Below are 20,126 nucleotides of genomic sequence, written 5' to 3' on the forward strand. Positions count from 1 at the left end.
ACCACTTGATTCCCCCAGGCTCAGCACATAGACTCCACCCGTCTCTGCTCCACCGGAAAGCTCTCTTTCACGTTTCTCCTCCATTTCCTTCAGCTTGTCTTAAGTAAACTCAGTCTCAAACTGATCGGGGTGCCCATCGAAATGAAACCAGTCGTCTTTGTTCTCAAACTCCATAAACTCAGCCCTGTTGTCACTTCTGTGTCTGATTGTTACTGCCATGGTTACAGGTAGTCGGGCGTGGAGGCGATTACATTACCAAGTGAAGTAGAGTCCCGCAGCTCAAGGATGAAAATGTGTGATTATTACTCCATATAATCCAGCCAAAGTTCCTATGTATCTTGCCTATCAGTTTATAAAAGTTATTATCGAGTGTTCACAGGGAAATTAACGGAATTGGGCATTTCTAACTTTAGATATTTGCGGGAGAGAATTACGTAATTACGTAAACAAGCGCGAGATTATACGCGACGTCACACGCGAGATCAGGACGACGTTTGTTGCAGGAAGAGACGTAAAAGTGAAGCAGACATCACAGAATGGACAACACGGTCGCAGTTTGAGAACGACGACGACTGATTTCATTTTCAGCTGGACGCGGAAAGCTGCTGCATAACTTATAACTGGAGGAGAGCTGGTGAGTTGTTTTCGTCTCTTTTCAATAGAAACCAGGCAAAGCTAACAGATGTTTGATGCCTCGTATCATGTGCTGGGGCCCCGTTTGTACTGTTTGTGACGTTTGTTGCTGTTATGAGCATTATTTGTGGCTATGAGTGGACAACCTTTAAATGCTGAAACAGTAGGCTAAGTTAAGGAATTTCTTGCTAAAGCTAGTGTAGCTACATGATGTGTTTCTGGCTGTAGCCTATTTTTTCCCCTCAAAGCTTGTCTGGAGAAAAAAAAAACATTAGAAATTTCAAGTGATATCACCTTTTGTGCTGTAAACATTGAGGTCGGTCTGCTTCTCTGTAGGCTGTAATGAAGACATTGCTGCTGAAACACACCTGTACATGATCAAAGTTAATGTCACATTTGTTTTTGGCCACGCTGCAATAAAGGCTTTTCTAAAATCACCTTACTACTCTGAGTGCCTCAGTTCCCGCTACCGTTTAATGTCACATTTGTCTGTTTCAGGAAAATTGCCTGCAGCAACTGAACATCCATTGAACTGCAGCTTTGTCAACGAAGCATATCGGAGGTGAGATGCCATTATTCAATATCTGTCACACAGTGGAATTGTAACATAATCAGATTCATACAAATGTAGGCTATGTGTTTACTGTAACTTGTGAATGTTACATGATCTTCAACTGCATTTGTCCACAATCCACCTCCAGGATCAGAGCCTACACACCCTTAGAACGGAGGCCTCCTAGTTCTACTTGGCCATGACAGTAAGTCTACAACATCTGCTTTGTAAGTTCTCATACATCATTAAGAAGCACATAGCGTTGTGGTGAAATTTATATCTTAGTGAGAGAAAAAAAAAATCCTGTAAATTCACAACAGAGATGGGTAGGGGCTACATTCAACTTTTATATATAATAGTTTATATCAGGGACATCATCTGATGTGGTTCTGTTTGAATCTAAATTAGGTTGCTATAATTCCCAGGTTATGCTAGATAAATGATGGTGGTGTATGGTGTGTTGAAATCTTATTCAATGTGTCTTTTCTTAACTATGAGCACCTTCCCCCTGAAGGCCTCTGCACAACCCCGTGCATTAAACATCATCTCTATGAGAGGGGGCTGATTCCTGAATATATTCATGTCGAGAACTCAACTGCATTCACTCTGAAACAATCAGCTCTCATGTGGATCCACAGAGAAGCCTCCTTTATAGTACATTACCAATTTCCAGCTGAGGCTCTGTAATGTGCAGTTGTGTTTTGGTTTTGTAGTCCCTGGAAGCATCATATGACAAGTCTCAGTGTGACAGAAGCTTGCTGTTGCACTGCAGTCCCAAATGCACTCAGTGCTGCTACTCCACAAGGGAATGATCGAGCTGTCCTCCTCAATTAAATACTGGGCTAACTGTGTGCAACAGAATAAGTCTTAATGAACTGTGCGGCTGGGACGATTGTTGATCTGCTTCTCTCAGCTCTGTTTCTCTCTGTGACTCTACTATGACTCTTAGTGATGCTACTGAAGTTAGTTCTTGAACAGAAAACCCCTTTGAGCTCAGTGTACTTCACATCTTGCGTACTTAAGATTTGATTATATGCTGACCTTGTCTGCCTATGCTTTCCACAGGAATGCTTCTCTTCTCCACACATTTCATTACTTTTATTTATCCCCACATTCCTCCTTGTTGCATAAAAATCTGAAGACACAAAAAAGTCTGTCGGACACACGAGGAGGTCCTGTCTCCAATAAGATGCATCAGATTCAATCAGAGGTCCAAGGGGCAGTGTTTTCAAAAATATTACATCTGCTAATAGCTGCAGATAAAGTGCAGTAATCATTTTCACTCTATTTTCCCCCTCATGCATCTGCAAACATTTAACAACCAATTTATGGAAGTTACTGAAGGCTGCACACAAAACAACCTGTGAGACGTGCAACATAACCCACTTCCTGCTCTGCTACTCTTCCTTCAATAACAACATCTGGTCTATTATAAGCTTGCAAGGTGCGAAAACATCACAACCACTGTTTCACCATTGCCTTGAGGCCGCAAGCCTTCAATGTCTGTAACTCAGTTACTTTAAATAACGTCATTATTTCTGTCTTGTCTTGCTAAAACAAGTCACTTACATGGCAACCTTTGGAAATACGTCACTATCTTTGGGAAACTTTGATGTGAGAGGCTGTGATATAAACAATAATGTCCTGGATCGCATAGTCCATAACTATCCTGTTACAGAGTGATCAGCAGTTAGGACACAGGTCTGTTTTCCCATAAAGTCTAAACTAACCCAGCATCGGCCTTGTTTATCCCGCTGTAAATCCACTTGGAGTCTCTACACATTAGCAGCTGTTAGTTGATCTTCAGTGTCGCAGTAAGTAACAGTGACCCTCACTTAGATCAGAGGGTGAGCTATAGAGCTCGGCTTTTCCTGTCACTTGTTCTTGGAAACACAGTCGCTCTCTCACACACGCCATCAGTCTTTTCTTCTCTCTGCGTTTGTTATTTTCCACACAACATATTGGTTTTGTGCCCAATTTTCCTCCACCTGCAATTCGCCTCCTTATAATTTCTTGCTCCCATCACGTACTTCTCTGTTCTCACACAGAGAAACTTCGAATGGATTTATTTGGTGAGATTTTAGTTTTGTAATGGACTGCATCACCATCTGACTGATGGAGGTAAGGGTGACAGAATATTATAACCAAAGTGGAGTGAGTGAAATACAAGCGAGCCAGACAGAGACATAAACCAAGAGCTTTGATATGGTCCAACACACTCATCTCTTTTCCTTCGTTCAAAGAGCCTTCTCTCTCCCACTTTACTTGATCCTCCCAATCTCCTCATCCTCTATTCCATTATTGTGAATGCAGCGTGGCAGACTGAGTTGGAGTTGATCCACAAGTCATTCATTCTAATTAGATTCTACAGTTAAACTGGCAAATGTTTTAAATGCTGTATACAGTCTTTGGGAGGTAGCCAGAATTTAATCAGGGCTCTTAATTACAGGCACAGAGACACACAATGACATTTTCAAGACTTGTCACTTTTAATTAAGTTACATATGTTCTTCTATCCCTCGTATGTCCCTGTATTTCTGTGGCCATCTACAGTATCTCTCCATCAGACCCCCATTTTCTTCCTCATGCCCTAATCAGGAATGGATAAGAACGTGCTTCAAGTTCATCATTTATCATCACAATATCACAGTGGAAGTGTGTGATTTCTACTTTCTAAATTACAGAAAATATCCACCCTTAATTTTGCAGTGAAATACTTCCCTGTAACATGAAAAAAAGAAACTCACAGAAGCAGCCAGGAGTGAAGATTAAGAGGCTGCTTTTGCTCAAGTGCTACACCTAATTACAGTTGCAGTTACCAGTCATTGGGGGGAATGTAATGATATTTTATCATCTGACTACCATATCATCCATTTTTTGTGGAAGCAGAGAGAAGTTCAATGGCTGAGCTGTCCACATTAACTTTCCCTGAGAATCTGGGGATTAGGTTCTCAGTATCATGGGTAAAAACTAGGCTGTTTGATTACTGACTTTCCAAATTGCATTCATTCAAATTCCTTTGTCACAAAAGGGAATCATAGTGTTGATGAAAGGCATTAGGATTCATCCTCTGGGGATAATGATTACTCATAGCCAATCTGGCAATCTGAATACTATTAGTGAAGCCCTTTTTTTATTCTTTTTTATCTGCACAAAGGATTAGATGAACAAAAAAAGACCACACATGTGTTCTTATTTAGGTCAGCAGTAATGTGGAGGATGTAATTGACTCTGGTTTTCAATTAGATTCACAGTATCTTACACAAAAGATGTTCAACACTGGGGAAAATAAATTTGGTTTGTCCTTAAGAAAGTAATGTTCCAAGAAAATAGTTTGTCTGACATCGTTACAGGATGTGTAAGTGTGTCCTAGTTTATTTCTTTGTCTTCATTATAGGTTTATGTAAGTGTGATTATGACACGCAGTGGTACACTACGTTTATGAATTTCCCCCATGGCTGTCATATGTCGGTCATGGACAGCTCCAGAACTAATTCTGATTCATGCTACACAGGGCGATCCCTATATGTAGCACATAAGGAACAGAATGGAAGTAGGACGTGTGAGTCAGAAACATAGGCTACAGTACATATGTTTATACATCACAGCCAGGATGAGCAGGATGTCTCATACTGAGTGTGAATTAAACTCTTATAATTGTGGCTTGGCATCATTTCATATATACTGCATCTTGTTGGTGGTGGATTTAAATGTTCAGTATTGGAAACTGCTTCTCAGATTATTTCCAGGTTATATGATAACATTATGGATCTGCCTAATCGTGTCTCTTTATGTGTGAGACCTTTATGTTACAAAACATTTGAAAAACATTCAATGGTTTAAATAACAGAAAAGGTTGATTAGTGGAACCTGCTCATTTATTTCCATCAAGCTCCCGATCCAAGTTATTATCTCAGTGGAAGCATTGAGTTTGTCATTTTAAAAATGAAATAAGTAAAGCGGGTTTAACCAGTTTCATTTTTCGTATGCATACAAAAAAAGCTTGAAATTGGTTATTGATTAAACCAATCTCTACTGTCATGAAGGCTGAGGGAGTGTACATGAAAAATGAAACAATATCAACACATTCTGATTAAAAAATCTCCAGCTCCATTTTACTTAGTAACCTATCGTGACCCTGTCTAAAATTCCTGGAATATGATATTCCTTTAATCTCCTCATTGGGAAATAACTGGGAGGCTTCTCTTCCTGTAGCCTATAAACCTAGTAGACAATTCTTAAAACAGACACAACATTTGCAAAATAATGAATATCATTTGTATGCTTCATCTTCACTGACAAACCTACTCATTGGTACAAACTCAAGTTAATTACAAGATTATGCATGTTTTGCTAAAGTGTTTCACTCACTATCAAAAGAACTAATTAAATAAAATTAAGTCCATTAAAGCAGAAAAAAGAGAGCGAGGACATTTAATTCAAAATAAAAGATCAAAGCAGGGTGTGATATTTATGGAGGTGTGGCCCCTGTTACTGTTTCTGCAACTTTGGTGGGCCCCTGATGTTTTACATTTACTGTTCATGTGGACAAAAGTTGCTGTGATCAACTTTGATCCATCTATCCAAACAAATGTTGATGCAGTACTTTGAACATTCACAGATAGATAATGAAGTACTAGTCCTTTTATTTTACTTGGAGCAACTTCCTATATTTCCTACATGTATACAACACAACACAAACCTAATTTAAATGCTGTAGTTCTCAATACTTTAGATGACCTCTCCTCGAGCCAGAGGATTTGACTCTGGTTTCTTGTGTATTCAATAGAGTGGTTGTTCATTCTTAAGCTGAACAGAGCTAAACTCACATTTAACTTCAACACTTAAGGGGCGTTCACACCGGACGCGATAGACGCGAATACAATCGTGCCAGACGCTTCATTCGCGCCGCTTGGTCATTTTGGATCATTCGCGTCCATCGCGTCATTCGCGTCTGTCGCGTTAGACGCTCCACCCGTTAATTTGAAAACCGGTGATCTCAACCCGCTCTCTTTCCACAGCGATCGAGGCTGATATCACCACCGTTGCTGCACTGTACTTGCTGTACAAGTCTCAGAAACACCGGAAAACCACCCGCCGTCGTGTCTGGGTTCACTGTGTGTGTGTTTTTTTTTTTTTTTTTTTTTCACTCTGTGTAGAAGACGGCAGCGGTGCCCACACACAGCTCATATACAATTAGCTTCTCCTTCATGTTGTTCTGAGTGTAAACAACCGTACAGAGAAGTGACATCGTCGGCTTGAACTCGTCGCTGATTGGATGTCACGGCGCTATGCCGCCTAAAAAGTTCAATATTTTCAACTTTATTCGCGCCGCTCCAGGCGCTCCATTCGCGCCGCCTCCGCCTGAATCGCGTGTCATCACGCCATTTACATAGATTTTCAATGTAGAGTTGCCGCTCCATTCGCGTCTATCGCGTCCGGTGTGAACGCCCCTTTAATGCAGAACTAAGCGGAATGTTTGTGTTAATATAAGTCTTAAATAGTTATATCTTCCGACAGCAATCACTATAGAGCAGTGTTTCCCCCATAGACTGTAAAAAGAATGGACGTAGCGTCCGTGACGTCACCCATTGGTTTTGGGGAGTCGTTTTTGTGACTCAAATATGGCGGTCTTGGACAGCGCCATGTTGGATTGGCCGGCCCACTGGCCTCGAAGCAGCTGTCCACGGAGCTGCTCGGACCTGTCACTCAACGTTTCCGCGCCCTAATTGGCCAGAGTTTTAACCTAATAACAGTAAAACGGTAGAGTTAAAAAAAAACTGGCCGGGGGGATTGCAGTTTTTTGAACGCGGAAGTGAGCTTCACTTCTCAGACCCACAACTGCCCCCTTGGTTTCCCCCAGAAAATTTGTTAGTTAAGGTGGTGTCTGTCCTGTCGGCCGGGGGGCGGTGCGAGCGGATCGATTGATCGTCCGCAACCTACCCTATCGCAACATTTTTCTTTTTTTTAAGACGTTAGTTTAGGCGGCAGCTCTTTGTTGTTAAGGCGGCCGCCTTAACAGGAAAGCGCTGCGGGAAACCCTGTAGAGTGTTTGGTCCGAAAAACGGGTCTGTCAGTCACTCTGCTCTGCTGTAAGCCGAGGAGAAAACTTTCCTTGTATCCTACAACCTTTATCCAATGAGGAGAGAGAACGGCATGAAGGGCTGTGTGTGCAGCCAAGGGATGCGCGTGAATGTGGTGACGTAGGGACGAGGACCAATAGATCCATGACGAGGGCGGGGGCTGCTAACTCCATTGGCTGACGAGAAGTTAGCTAAAACGACCGGATTGCTTACTTCTGCTTTAAAGTGGAACTATGCTAAGAATGGTAGCTTTTCCTCCCGGCAATGTGCATTTGTTTTTAATGAAGCCGGTTATCCTCTCCACACTCTGATTGCAACCAAGTAATTCAATGCTTTTTCAAAAAAAATGAAAAAAGTCAGTCACCTGTGGAACGAACAAGCCTGGAAAAACACCATCCAATCATCTTTAATGCAACAAGTCAGTCAAGATGCCGTCTCTCTCCCTCTATCCCTCCTCTACTTGTACTGCTCTCAGAGCACTTATCGCGTGCGTGATCAGAGTCTGCAGAGCAGAGTAATGACTGCAGAAAAGACAACGCCAGTTGAATGTACCATACTCCAGTCTGGTAGATGGCAATGTAGGTGTTTTCTTTCACATGAATGAGCCATAAGAAAAAGCTGGAGGAAAGTTAGCAATGCTGTGCAGTGTCGCGCCGTGAAAGCAATACTTTGTGGCACGACTTAATGTGAGCCTGCATTCCGGAGGCGTGGCTTCATAGAGATGTCTGAGGAAAGGGGCTTAGCCTTTGTCTGTGTATTTTCAAAATGTGGCCTGCTAGAACCAGGATCTCCAACCCTACCTTAGTTACGATTTCAGAACCTTGTGTTCTCGTATCTTTGTCTGAATCAGTTTAAGAGTTGCTTGAGTTGTCGTGTTGTGTAAAAGACTTAACGTCTCAAAATCCCCCCAATTTCCGATTTTGCAAGTGTAAAAATAAGGTATTCTTTGTGATGGTTGTTTCAAGAATGAAAATTTTGACAAGAAAGTGAAGTGAGACACTGGAGGGAAAGCACAATGATGTATCATTAATGAGTCAGATTTTTGTCTCATGCAATCCATTCTTTCTTCCATGCAGGACACAGTCTGCAGTTTGGGAAGTGAAAGCCACAGTTAAACACTGATGGATACATACCAAATGATATACAGCTTCTGAGATTAATCACTGAGTAACCTTGCTTCAAAACTTAATCTGGGATTAAGGTATGATGCCTGCTGGCAGTACGTGACAGCTATGCATGAGTGTCTGAGGCAAGACGAGGCTTTAAGCATTTTCTAACCAATGGAAGGAGACAGTTCTCTATTCCGAGGCTTGTGTCTGGAATTTATGAACCTAATAGACATAAAAGTATAATTTGATCCTTTTTTTCCCCTCCACACCTACAACGCAGATTTTGGGGCATTATGTTTTTGCCCTGTCTGTCCGCCCATCGTTCTGTCCCATTATTTGCCTCATGAACACAAAATCTCAGGAATGCTTAACATTTGGCACAAATGTCCACTGGGACTCAAGGATGAAGTAATTGGATTATGATGGTCAATGACCAAAGGTCAAGGTCAGTGTGACCTAAAAAATGTAGCCATCGTTCAAGACTTGGCACAGGAATTAAAATAATTTTACACAAATGATAAATATTCTATGTTACTTCCATAGGTTAACTTAGTAAGAAATAATGAATAATGATTTGAATATTTTTGTTCATTAATAATACATTTTGAAAAACATACACATAAAAATAATGATCAGTTAGTTAAAGCAGAAGTGAGTGATATATTTGTGTTAATATAAGTCTTAAATAGTTATATCTTCCGACAGCAATCACTTACATAGAGTGTTTGGACTGAAACACGGGTCTCTCAGTCCCTCTGCTCTGCTCTGAGCCGAAGAGAAAACATTTATCGTATCCTACAGTTTTTATCCAATGAGGAGAGAGAACGGCATGCAGGGCTGTGTGTGCAGCCAAGGAACGCCGTGAATGTGGTGACGTAGCGACGAGGACTGTTATGGTGCGTTCAAGGAAACTCGTATTTTTCCGACCGTGAAGTGTTACCAGTTCGATCTGGTACGAGTTCACCGGTCGGAAGTTACGAGTGGCCGTTATAGTGACTTTCACCGGTAAAACAGGTCGGAAAAACACGAGTGGGTTGCCTGGAACGCTACAAAGTCGTAAGTTGTGACTTGAAGCTGTAATTTACGATTTCAAAAGCCTGCCTGGAACGCATTAGCATTAGCGAAAACGACCGGACCACTCACTTCTGCTTTAATAATGTTTCAACACAACTTCTATAGCCGCTTTCCCACTAAAATTAGCTGGTCGACCCGCTAACAATCAGCATTTGGCTCCTTTCCCATTGACCGAAATGAGCCGACTCTGACCCCCCGCTGGGGGATCAGACAGAGCATAAACCAGCTGCCCCGCTTTCATCCGTGGTGCAAGAAACACCGTGTCATGCCACAGCCGCCCTCCGCGGAGTATTGAGGTCCATCGGCCGAGGCAGACAAGACGTCTGGCTGACCTGCGGAGACTGGGAGGACAGCGAGTCTGCCGCTGCACAACACGTCAGTTAAACAGACTGTCGCCTGTCTTTTTTTCAATCTTTTTTGGTCAGTGTTGTTTGATCTTTTTTTTTTTTTTTTTGATCAAAATTTTATTTAATTCCTCAAAACTAGGGGTGGGAGAAAAAATCGATTCACATAGATATCGCAATATCTTTTTTGACGATTTTTAAATCAATTTTTTTTTTCAAAAATCGATTTTTTTTTTTAGAAATTTTTTTTTTTTTAATTTTTTTTTTTTTTTTAGAATTTTTTTTTAAATATTGTGCAATGTGTATTTGTTAGCCTCTTTTACATACAGAGAGTACAGGCTTTGAAAAGGGTTTAAGTTCACTTTATAATGGAGTATGTTAATTTATAGGCTCCTACAGTGTTTGTGTGCAGATAAATGTTAAAAATGCGACTAAAAATCGAGAGAATCGGCAATATCGTACAATCGCAATTTAAATCGAATCGCCATCCAAAAAATCGTAGAAGAATCGAATCGGGAGAAAAGCATATCGTCCCAGCCCTACTCAAAACATTAGGAAAGAGAAAAAACAAAAAAACATAGTGAATAATACAGGGCACAAGGGAGTGTGGTAGATAAACCAGTTAGACAGTGCTAACAAACAAGACCACAATAAAAAAATAAAAATAAAAAAGGGGAACAGAACCAGAGCAGATGCACACAGAACAAGATACAAATAAATAAAGATAGAAAGAAATAAAAGAATAAGATAAATGAATAAATGTCAAAAATTGAATGAAGAATGATAACAATGATGATAGCAATAAAGTTGCAGTAAAATAAAATAATAAAGTGTTAAAAAATAAAAATAAAAAATAAAAATAATAATTTAAAAAAAAAATTCTGGTGCGGGGAAAAAAAAAAAAAAATCCAAACAATTAATAGTCATTAATACACTCTGAGTCATATTAATTATATATTATAAATACACTAAGAATAATAATAATAAAAAAATAAAACAAATGTAAAAATATGCTCTGATACCACACAGCAATAACAAATACTTCACAGACAAGACTCACATACACAGAAACAAAGACAACCACAGACAAACAAGACAAACAGGGCCTGTAGGGTTAGACAACCCTAGAATTTAGAGGAAGAGAGAGAGAGAAAAAAAAGGGATAAATATTAAATAAATAAATAATAATAATTATCATAGAAGCTATGACGCGTTAATTTTCTGAATATGCTCAATGGCCTTAGACCAGGTCAGAAGAGAGTCAGATTTTGCTCCATTGATTCTGGCAGTAGATCTTTCTAGTAAACAAATATCAAAAAAATAAATTAATCCAAAGTTTATTTAGAGAGATAGCGGGTTCAAACCAATTTTTAATAATAGATCTTTTGATCAAATCCTAGTCTCGGATGCGAGCAGAGCTTTGTTTTGGTACGTGATAAGAGACGCAACTGGCGCGATGACGTGGCGTCACGTAACACTCAACGTCATCACGTAAATTAGAGGGTTGACCCGGGTCTGGCGTTCCCTCTGCAAGCCGATCAGAGCCGAGCCGAGGAGATTTTAATCCGCGTCGCTCGCCATGTCGTTTGACGCGGGTCGGTGCGCCTTTCCCACTGCCACCAAAAGCCGATTGTTAGCGGGTTTAAACAGGTTTTTGGGCCAGTGGGAAAGGGGTATATGTGTTGGGAAGTATTAAGAATTACTGTGTTTGAACACTGCCATTCAAATAAATCGAGAGGGGTCTGGCTGTGCAGACCTCCAGTGCGGGGCCGCTTCCGGTGCGTGCTCCACTCTCAGGTCACCTCCATTGTCGGGACGCTCGGGACAGGAAATGCACTTCAAAATAAAATCGACACTTTTGGAGGAAGCGGCTTTGTCATTGATTTATATTTAAAGGGATAGTTCAACATTTTGGCAAATTCGCCTATTGCCATAATCCCTATAGTCTTAGGGGTATGTTCATTACCTTTAATTGTTGGTGCAAGCTGTTGTCGCTGTGCGAGGCAGAGATGCAAATTGCTCAGCTAATGCAACGGAGGCAAACTGTCACAATGGGGTATAAACTCCATCCTTATTTAGTGACATAAGTTCATAGAAAAAACATTTAGCCTGTTGATTGGACAGTTGGAGCCTCTCTTCCAGTTTTTGTAAAAAAAAAAAAACAACAACAAAAAAGAGAGAACAGCCGCCCCATCCAGCGACGAGCGGCCCTTTCCTGCGTGTCATTTCCCACCCCTCTGCCTCCCCATTTCCTGTCTCTCTCTCTCGACTGTGCTTTCCATTAAAGGAAAAAAAAGCCTTTAAGCAAAAGGGAACACTTGGTCACCCTAAGTTAAAACTGCATTTTAAAATACACTAACTTACCTGTGCTTTTCATGGTATAATGAAAATAAATTATTAGGTGGGTAGGCTATTAGGTGTTGATTAAAAACAGTAATGAAAACACATAAAATAACAAATTCAATATTGGGGAACTTAAACGGCTCCAGGATGACTTCTGTCTCCACATCATCAAGCTCAGATCCTCCTTCTGCAGTCCACAGTCTGGCATAGTGTCGTGCAGCCTCCACCAGTTCCTCCTCCCCAAATGGACTGAAGGATAGCAAAAAAATAATTCCTTATTTCATCTTCATTTAGACAACAAATAACATAAACTTCAACTGCTAGCCACCGTTAGTGTAACTAATTTAAAAATTACGACAGCCCACCACCATAACATTCATTCGGTAATTTGTGTGAAATATTTACTATATATATCCTACTGATAAAGGCGACTAGTAAAACTGTAATACAACCCGTGCATTCAGACATTTTTATTTTTTTGATATAGGTTATACTTACAGTACTGTTGTCATGCTTGAAAATGCCAGGGTCCTTTTGGAGACAAAAAAAAGGTTTGTTATTTCCAGGCCTGACAGTGTAGGTGGCCTGAGAGTGGAGCCTGCAACGGAAGCTGCTCCACACTGGAGGTCTGCACCCAGACCCTCTTGAATAAATCTGCCTTGTCAGGAGAAGCTTTAGCAAGTTTAAGGTTTATAAAAACAAAGGTTATCGTGTTTTCACTTGTATTTGGGATGATTACACTTCCTCTGTGGTTGAGGGCGTGTAGAAATTTCACTTGATTGATGACTCCCTGTATCTCTTGTTTGTTTCGTTGCACCAACAACTTTCAGCTTAATTTATTTTTATATATATATAGATGCAGTGTGGTGACCGCCTGATGTCAGCCTGAGAAGAGGTTCAATCAACCAGAATAAAAATTTACATTCAGTGTCCTTCGTAAGAGGGTTCTCAAAATTGTTCTAGTTGTGTCCTTAGTTTCAAGTCACAAAAGTGCAATAAATGAATCTGCTTTAATGGAACACCAATTACTTTCACTATACGTGCAGGATAAAATCACAAGGGGTAGGATTTTCCGCAAATCAAAGCTGTTTTTACAGTTGAATGGTATCAATTTGCAAACATAAACTGGTTGCCACACTGAAAGCAACTACAAAATTGGTGTTTGTCCTTAAGGGCAAGAAGTGAGGCTTCAGTGAATTAAAAAATAAAAACACAATGTAAGTCTCCACAGGGAATATTAGAAGACAGTTAGAACTCCTATTAATCTTTTTTTCCCCCTTTTTTTCTGCAGCAGCTCAGGAATGAGTTTTGCAATGTGAAGTAGCCAGGCAGCTGAAGATTCACACATAAATGAATAACAGTGTCCTTCAATACTTCACCTTTAATTTCTCAGTTGGAATACATTTCCATAAGAAACCTGTTAGTGTTTTTACATTTGGTCGAAATGAAGATAGAAAAGCCAAGGTGCAATATAAATAGAATGACAAAAATTGACAAATAACTAGGAAAAATGCACATATGTTATGGTATGTGTCATGTGGGACAGTAACTGCAAATCTGCAAAAAGTGATTTCCTTAAATAGGTATTTAGCATATTGACATTTTTTTCTGCTTTTGCTCTAATGTTACCAGATCTCTGTTATTACACTGTGCCCCACATTTTATGTTATATGATAGGATAAAGTGGACACTGTGCAGTCTTCCGGGAAAAAGAAAAATCAAAGCATGTTGATGATATATGCCTTAGTGTTGTTAAAGGTTATACGGTCAGAGTGAAACAGGTCATTTTTCATTTTCTCTGCTTATGTGTGTGCAGATCCAATTTTAGCCGGTACGACAATTCGGACACAATTTACACTATCTATTCATCCATCCATTTTCTATATCTGCTTATCCTGTTCAGGGTCACACAGAGGATCAAGCCTATTCCAGCATGCACGTGGTGAGGTGCTGCATATCTTGAACAGGTGGCTAGTTTATCTCAGTGCTCAAAACATACATTTGTGTTTTATACATGAAAAAACATGTGATAAAAGCCTCAGGAATACCATTTGACATGCTGGGCTAAATGAGGACCTCACATTTTGTCCTGTTTGTTTACATTAGTTCAATGTGTACAGTTATGCAAAGTTCTCTGAAATCATCTACTGCCTTTACCACAAACAACCAAATTTCGATGTTCAATCATCTTTGCTTGATTTTTTGTGCAAGGCAAGGTGTTAAAATGATGTCTAAGATAGTTTGTCAGAAGAAGCAGCAAGCAATATCATTTGTCAGACAGCAGGTTGATACTGGACTGGTGCTTTGTTACTTAGCGCAGAGCAAATTGTGTTTTTGTGTAACGAGTTTTAAATAACAATTTTGCTGCCGGTAGTGTAAATTCTCCTCTACAGCACTTGATTGATTGATTAACCAGTGCTTACATCATCAGGATTTCATTGGGATCTCTCTACATTACATAAGAAGAGTTTTGTAAATAGATCCAAGGAAAATAGTGTGATGTGGGTGAGGCCTTTCTCGAGGATTGAACTTAGTTGCCCTGAGGGAATTTAGACTTTTTTTTTTGAATCTCACAGGCCACATGTTAATATTAGCTTGAGGTGGTAGAGCTGTGGATAAAGTATAACCTGAGGACGTTCTGGGTGCTCATGGGATTTAAATTACTTCAAAAAGAAAAAAAAATGAAACCCCTATGGAGCCCCCTCCTCCTCCCTCTCTGCTGCACATATTCATTCATAGATACAGGATTAACCTCCCAGCAGTCTTCACATACACAAGTTATGGATCCTTTATAGATGATTAAATTTGAATTGAGATTAAAAAATGTAACTCCTGTCCTAAGTGCCCTTTGTAAGAGACGTGAGCATAATAATGATTTCTACCTTAGTTAACTACGAAAGGTCAAGACTCTTAACAAGTAGAAGCCATTCAAAAGTTTTTACTCATTCAGTCTCGTGTCTAAACATTTCCCAAGGCAAAGAGCGGCATTTGCACAATTCTGTTGAACTGAACTACCTGCAAACTTTAATTGCTATATTTCAAAACCCTTAAAGCGGAACTATTCAAGTCTGCTTGCTTTTCCGCTGTTTTGGTTACTCCTCTCGCCCATGTGCATTTTTTTTACAACGAAGACGGCGAAAAATCAATAAATGAAGCAGTGGATAACGTTATATAACATACAATGTTACAACGTGTGTGTTTGTGTAGTCTTAACCGTCATAAACAAAAGATTACGGTTACGGAGTGCGTTTGTGTTGCGGAGTGCAGAGACGAGAGCTGGGACACCGGGGCGGCGACCGAGTAACTACACTGATGTTGCAAGCTTGGTTTTCAGCCGTGAGACGCCAGGTGAACGCCTTCACCTGGCGTCTCACGTCATGTAGTAACTATCACAATTACTCCGGAGCTTTTTAGTCAAGGTAAAAATGTAGCATAGCCACGGGAAAAATCCTGTTTAGTTTAACGCTGGGTTCACACCGGACGCCGAAGCGCCGCGAATAGCCGCGGAACGGAGACCGCTTCCCTTCGGCGCCCAAGTTAACAGGTTCTGTAGTTCAGACCAGAGGCGACGCGCCGCAAAGCGCCACGATTGCTCGCGCCGTGCATTTATCGTTTCGGCGTCTGTTCTATTTTGTGCGCGAGCCGCGAGCAATCGCGTCAATCTTGGCAGGAAGTCACCCATGAAACAACGAGAGAATCCGGTCAATTTTCAAAATAAAACACTTTTCAAAATAAAATACAGCGATTGACAAATGCGACCATATTTATATTTGTCAGACTCTCAACAGAGAGCAAGAGAGATGAAAACACACACACACAGGATAGGGAGACACGGAGTGGGCTGGCTGCAGGGAGGAGGGGGGGGGGTCAAAACACACAAACAAACAGGGAAAGAGAGAGAGAGAGAGAGAGGCAGAGACGAGTTGTTGTAAAGTGAAGGAGGACGTGAAATTAATCTTGGAAGTGAAGGGAGACAGGGAGTTGTGTGACACACAGCACATGGTGTTATAATTATATGAGGTTATTTACTTATCCATGATGTAAAAAACACAGCTCTGAATGTGAGTGAACAACAGGAGCAGAGGCGCTCGCGACCGCCGTGGAGAAATCAGCGTCTGGTGTGAACTGGAGGGACGCGGCTCGCGCGCGATTTCCGCGGCCGCTTCGCTTCACGGCGCTTCCGCGTCCGGTGTGAACCTGGCGTAATGCACAGACTAGCTTCCAGATTACATTTCCTCTAAGGATTAAAGGGATAGTTCACCCTAGAATGATATTTCGCTCATTATCTACTCACCCTCATGTTGACTAAGGGCTGGAAGAATTATCAGAGTCCACCGTCCCTTCTCTTAGTTACAGGGGGTCTTGGCGTAGCAGTGAATTTCAATGCAACGGTTGCAAAGGGACACCGGAGCTCTTCGTAAAAAAACACACACAAAAAAACATCCAAATACCTCCATGATGCTCGTATGTAATGTCCGTCTTGTGCTGAAGCCCCAAATTGCGTAATTGTCCCGAAAAAAAATTAAATAAGTCTATATTTTAAGCTTGTTTGTAGCGGAAGCTTCTCGTCTTCTTCTTCTTCTCCTCTTCCTGGTCCGTCCAAATATCGCGTGATTCGCAGTAACTGCACTGACGCCGGCGCAAATCACGCGATATTTGGACGGACCAGGAAGAGGAGAAGAAGAAGAAGACGAGAAGCTTCCGCTACAAACAAGCTTAAAATATAGACTTATTTAATTTTTTTTTGGGACAATTACGCAATTTGGGGCTTCAGCACAAGACGGACATTACATACGAGCATCATGGAGGTATTTGGATGTTTTTTTGTGTGTGTTTTTTTACGAAGAGCTCCGGTGTCCCTTTGCAACCGTTGCATTGAAATTCACTGCTACGCCGAGACCCCCTGTAACTCAGAGAAGGGACGGTGGACTCTGATAATTCTTCCAGCCCTTAGTCAACATGAGGGTGAGTAGATAATAGGGTTGCACGGTATACCGGTACTAGATTGGTACCGGGGTACTAACGCATTTAAAACGGTACCATACTGCGCTTAGATGGGACCGGTACTTTCATTCTGCGCCGCCAGCAGCGGTGACGTCGCCGCGTGAAGTCGCCGCATTGTAATTTGAGCCGCGAGGAGCGAGTGAGCGAGCCACAAACGAAGCAAGGTGCTTTTTATCATTACCGTTACAGCGCCACCTGTCCATGTGCCTGTGTTTGTGTGTGTGTGCGCCGCGCGCGAGAGAGAGACGGCCGCCACAGCCTCGTTAATAAGTTTTGTTTTTACCGCGGATCACCACTGGCTGCATGCTCTCTCTGTCTCTCTGTCTCTCTGTCTCTCTCTCTCTCTCTCTCTCTCTCTCTCTCTCTCTCTCTCTCTCTCTGTGAGTGAGTGAGTGAGCACGGCGAAGCAGCGCTACGCAAAGATGAATTAACGGAACGATATTGCGTTGATGGGGGTGGGGGGAACAGAATCAATTTGGTCTACATATGGGAAACAATAGGTGTATGTTTGAGTAACATGAACATTTGTGTTTCATTCTATAAACTACTGATAACAATTTCTCCCAAAAATTACAACTGGTCAAAATAACAAAAAAAGATGCAGTGTTTTCAGACCTCAAATAATGCAAAGAAAACAAGTTGATGTTCATTTTTAAACAGACATTTTTTAATTTAGGAAGAGTTCAGATTAATATAGATGGAATGTTAATCCTGCAGCAGCAGTAACTGTTTACTGATTTCCTGTTTTATGGTCCAAAATTTTTCTATTAAAATAAAGCCAATAATGACATTTTTTGTGTTCTCTTTTTATGTGGAAAAGTACCGAAAAGTATCGAAAAACATGTTGGTACCGATACCGGTACCAAAATGTTGGTATCGTGACAACACTAGTAGATAATGAGCGAAATATCATTCTAGGGTGAACTATCCCTTTAAGGTTATAAAATTACATTTCATTTCACCAGCCTATGGCCAATTGATGTTGGACTGTGTGCACCAGACTGTGGACCTGCACTTTTTTCTGAGCGACAATGAGACAAGTGGAATCTGGATTGTTTTGCGAAAAAAAGCAAAACATATTGAAAATAAATCCAAACTCTGCATTAACCACTCAATCCGATCTTGAAAAAACAGGTGCTGTGCACAATGAAGTGACCGGCAATCACTCGGAGTCGAGTATGATGGTGCTCCTGGGGGGTTCTTCTTGTGTATCCTCATATAGCTGAAGAGGCCAATTCTGGAACTGCACACTTTTGGGCAATGTGAGCACTTTAGTGATGTGCTGGGAGTGGGATGTGGACGAGCCTGTTTGGTGGGCAGCATCTCTTTTCGTAGCTGTGGCTTGGCTCTGGCAGCCTGGTAAAGATCTTCCTCGTGGATCTTGGCTCCCTCATGTAAAGTGTTCCTCCATGCGCTTTTGTTTTTAGCAAGGTCTTCACAGGAAGCATTGTCTTTGTGGAATTTCATCCGAATGATGTACTTAAATCTCTTTTTCTGACTTCCAGGAGCTCGCTGGCCAGTCCTTAGTTCAGAATAGAGGACTTTTTTGGAAGGCGTATGTCAGACATTCAAACAACATGACCAACCCATCTCACCTGGTGCTTGATGACAATGGTGGCAATGCTGTTGATGTGTGCTTCCTCAAGTATACTGCAGTTGGTGCGCTTGTCTTTCCAGGAGATGTCCAAGATTCTGCGCAGGCACCTCTGGTGGTAAAACTCCAGTGGGCAGGACAACTGCTATGTAGAGCAGAAGCTTGGACTTTGCTAGCAGGTTGGAGTTTTCAAACACCCTTCTCCAGAGCTTTGCGAAGGCCCCTCTGGCACAGCAGATGTGATGGTGTATCTTGCTATCAATGTCTGCCTTGTAGGAGAGTTGACTTCCCATGGGGAAGTGGTCCACATTTTCGAGTGTGGAAGAATCTGATGACGGCTGATGGAGAACCTTGGTCTTCCTTATGTGTATAGCCAAGCCAAGTGACTTGTATGCCCTGGTGAAGACATTAAGTATGCACTGAAGATCTTCCTCTGTGTGGGCTACGATGACATTGTTATCTATTGCAACTCCATGATGGATGTGATCTTGGACTTGGCTTTGAAATGGTTTATGTTGAAGAGCTTGCCATCTGTTCTATAGATGATCTGGACTCCAAGGGGGAGACTGTGGCTGATTAGGTGGAGGATGGCTGCGATGAAAATTGCTAACAGAGAGGGGGCAATGATGCATCCTTGTTTGACACTGGTCTCTACCTTGAAAGCTTCGGTCTCATTCCCATTGCAGAGGACTGTTGCTGACATGCCATCATAGGAGCCTCAGAACCCTTATGTATTTTTCTGGACATCCATACTTCAACAGAATTTTCCAGAGGACCTGGCGGTTCACAGAGTCGAAGGCTTTAGTCAGATCGATAAAAGCCATGAATAGTGGTTGTTTTTGTTCCTTGCATTCTTGTAGCTGTCAGGCTATGAAGATCATGTCAGCTGTACCACGGGCAGGACGTAAACCACACTGGGACTCAGGGAGGAGTTCTTCAGATAGCGGATGGAGCCTCTTGAAGAGAGTGCGGGCGATAATCTTTCCAGTTGTGGAGAGGAGAGAGATTCCTCTGTAGTTTCCACTGTCTGCCTTGTCCCCCTTTTTGAACAGGATGACAACAAGTGCATCTCTGAGGTCTGTGGGTCCCAGATCTTGAGGATGAGAGCATGCATACTGTATGTCCTCCGGCCTTCAGGATTTCAGCTGGAATCCCATCAGGACCGCCACCTTTGTTGTTCTGCAGCATTGAGATGGCATCATGAACCTCCAACAGACTTGGTGGATCATACCCGCCTTCATGGGACGCTGTGGGATTCTGTCAAGGACCTTGTCGTCAGACTGTGTGGGAAAGGAGGTGAAGAACGATGACCAGGAGTGCTAGCAGGCAGCAGCCATTTATTAGCATGCAGGCAGGTGGACATGAACATCGAAAGCACCCCTCACTGAC

General features: G+C 41.6%; 1 long non-coding RNA gene across 1 annotated transcript in view; it reads left to right on the forward strand.

Annotated features, from left to right (window-relative positions):
* Positions 1 to 1,340: 1,340 nt before the first annotated feature.
* The window catches only part of LOC310996746, a 31,061-nt gene continuing 12,275 nt past the window's right edge, over positions 1,341 to 20,126 (forward strand). The window contains exon 1 of the long non-coding RNA XR_014595911.1: positions 1,341 to 1,413. This is a non-coding gene — a long non-coding RNA (uncharacterized lncRNA). The remainder of the gene's footprint in view (positions 1,414 to 20,126) is intronic.

Source organism: Trachurus trachurus (genome assembly GCF_905171665.1).
Source record: "Trachurus trachurus genome assembly, chromosome: 14".
NCBI classification, from domain to species: Eukaryota; Metazoa; Chordata; class Actinopteri; order Carangiformes; family Carangidae; genus Trachurus; species Trachurus trachurus.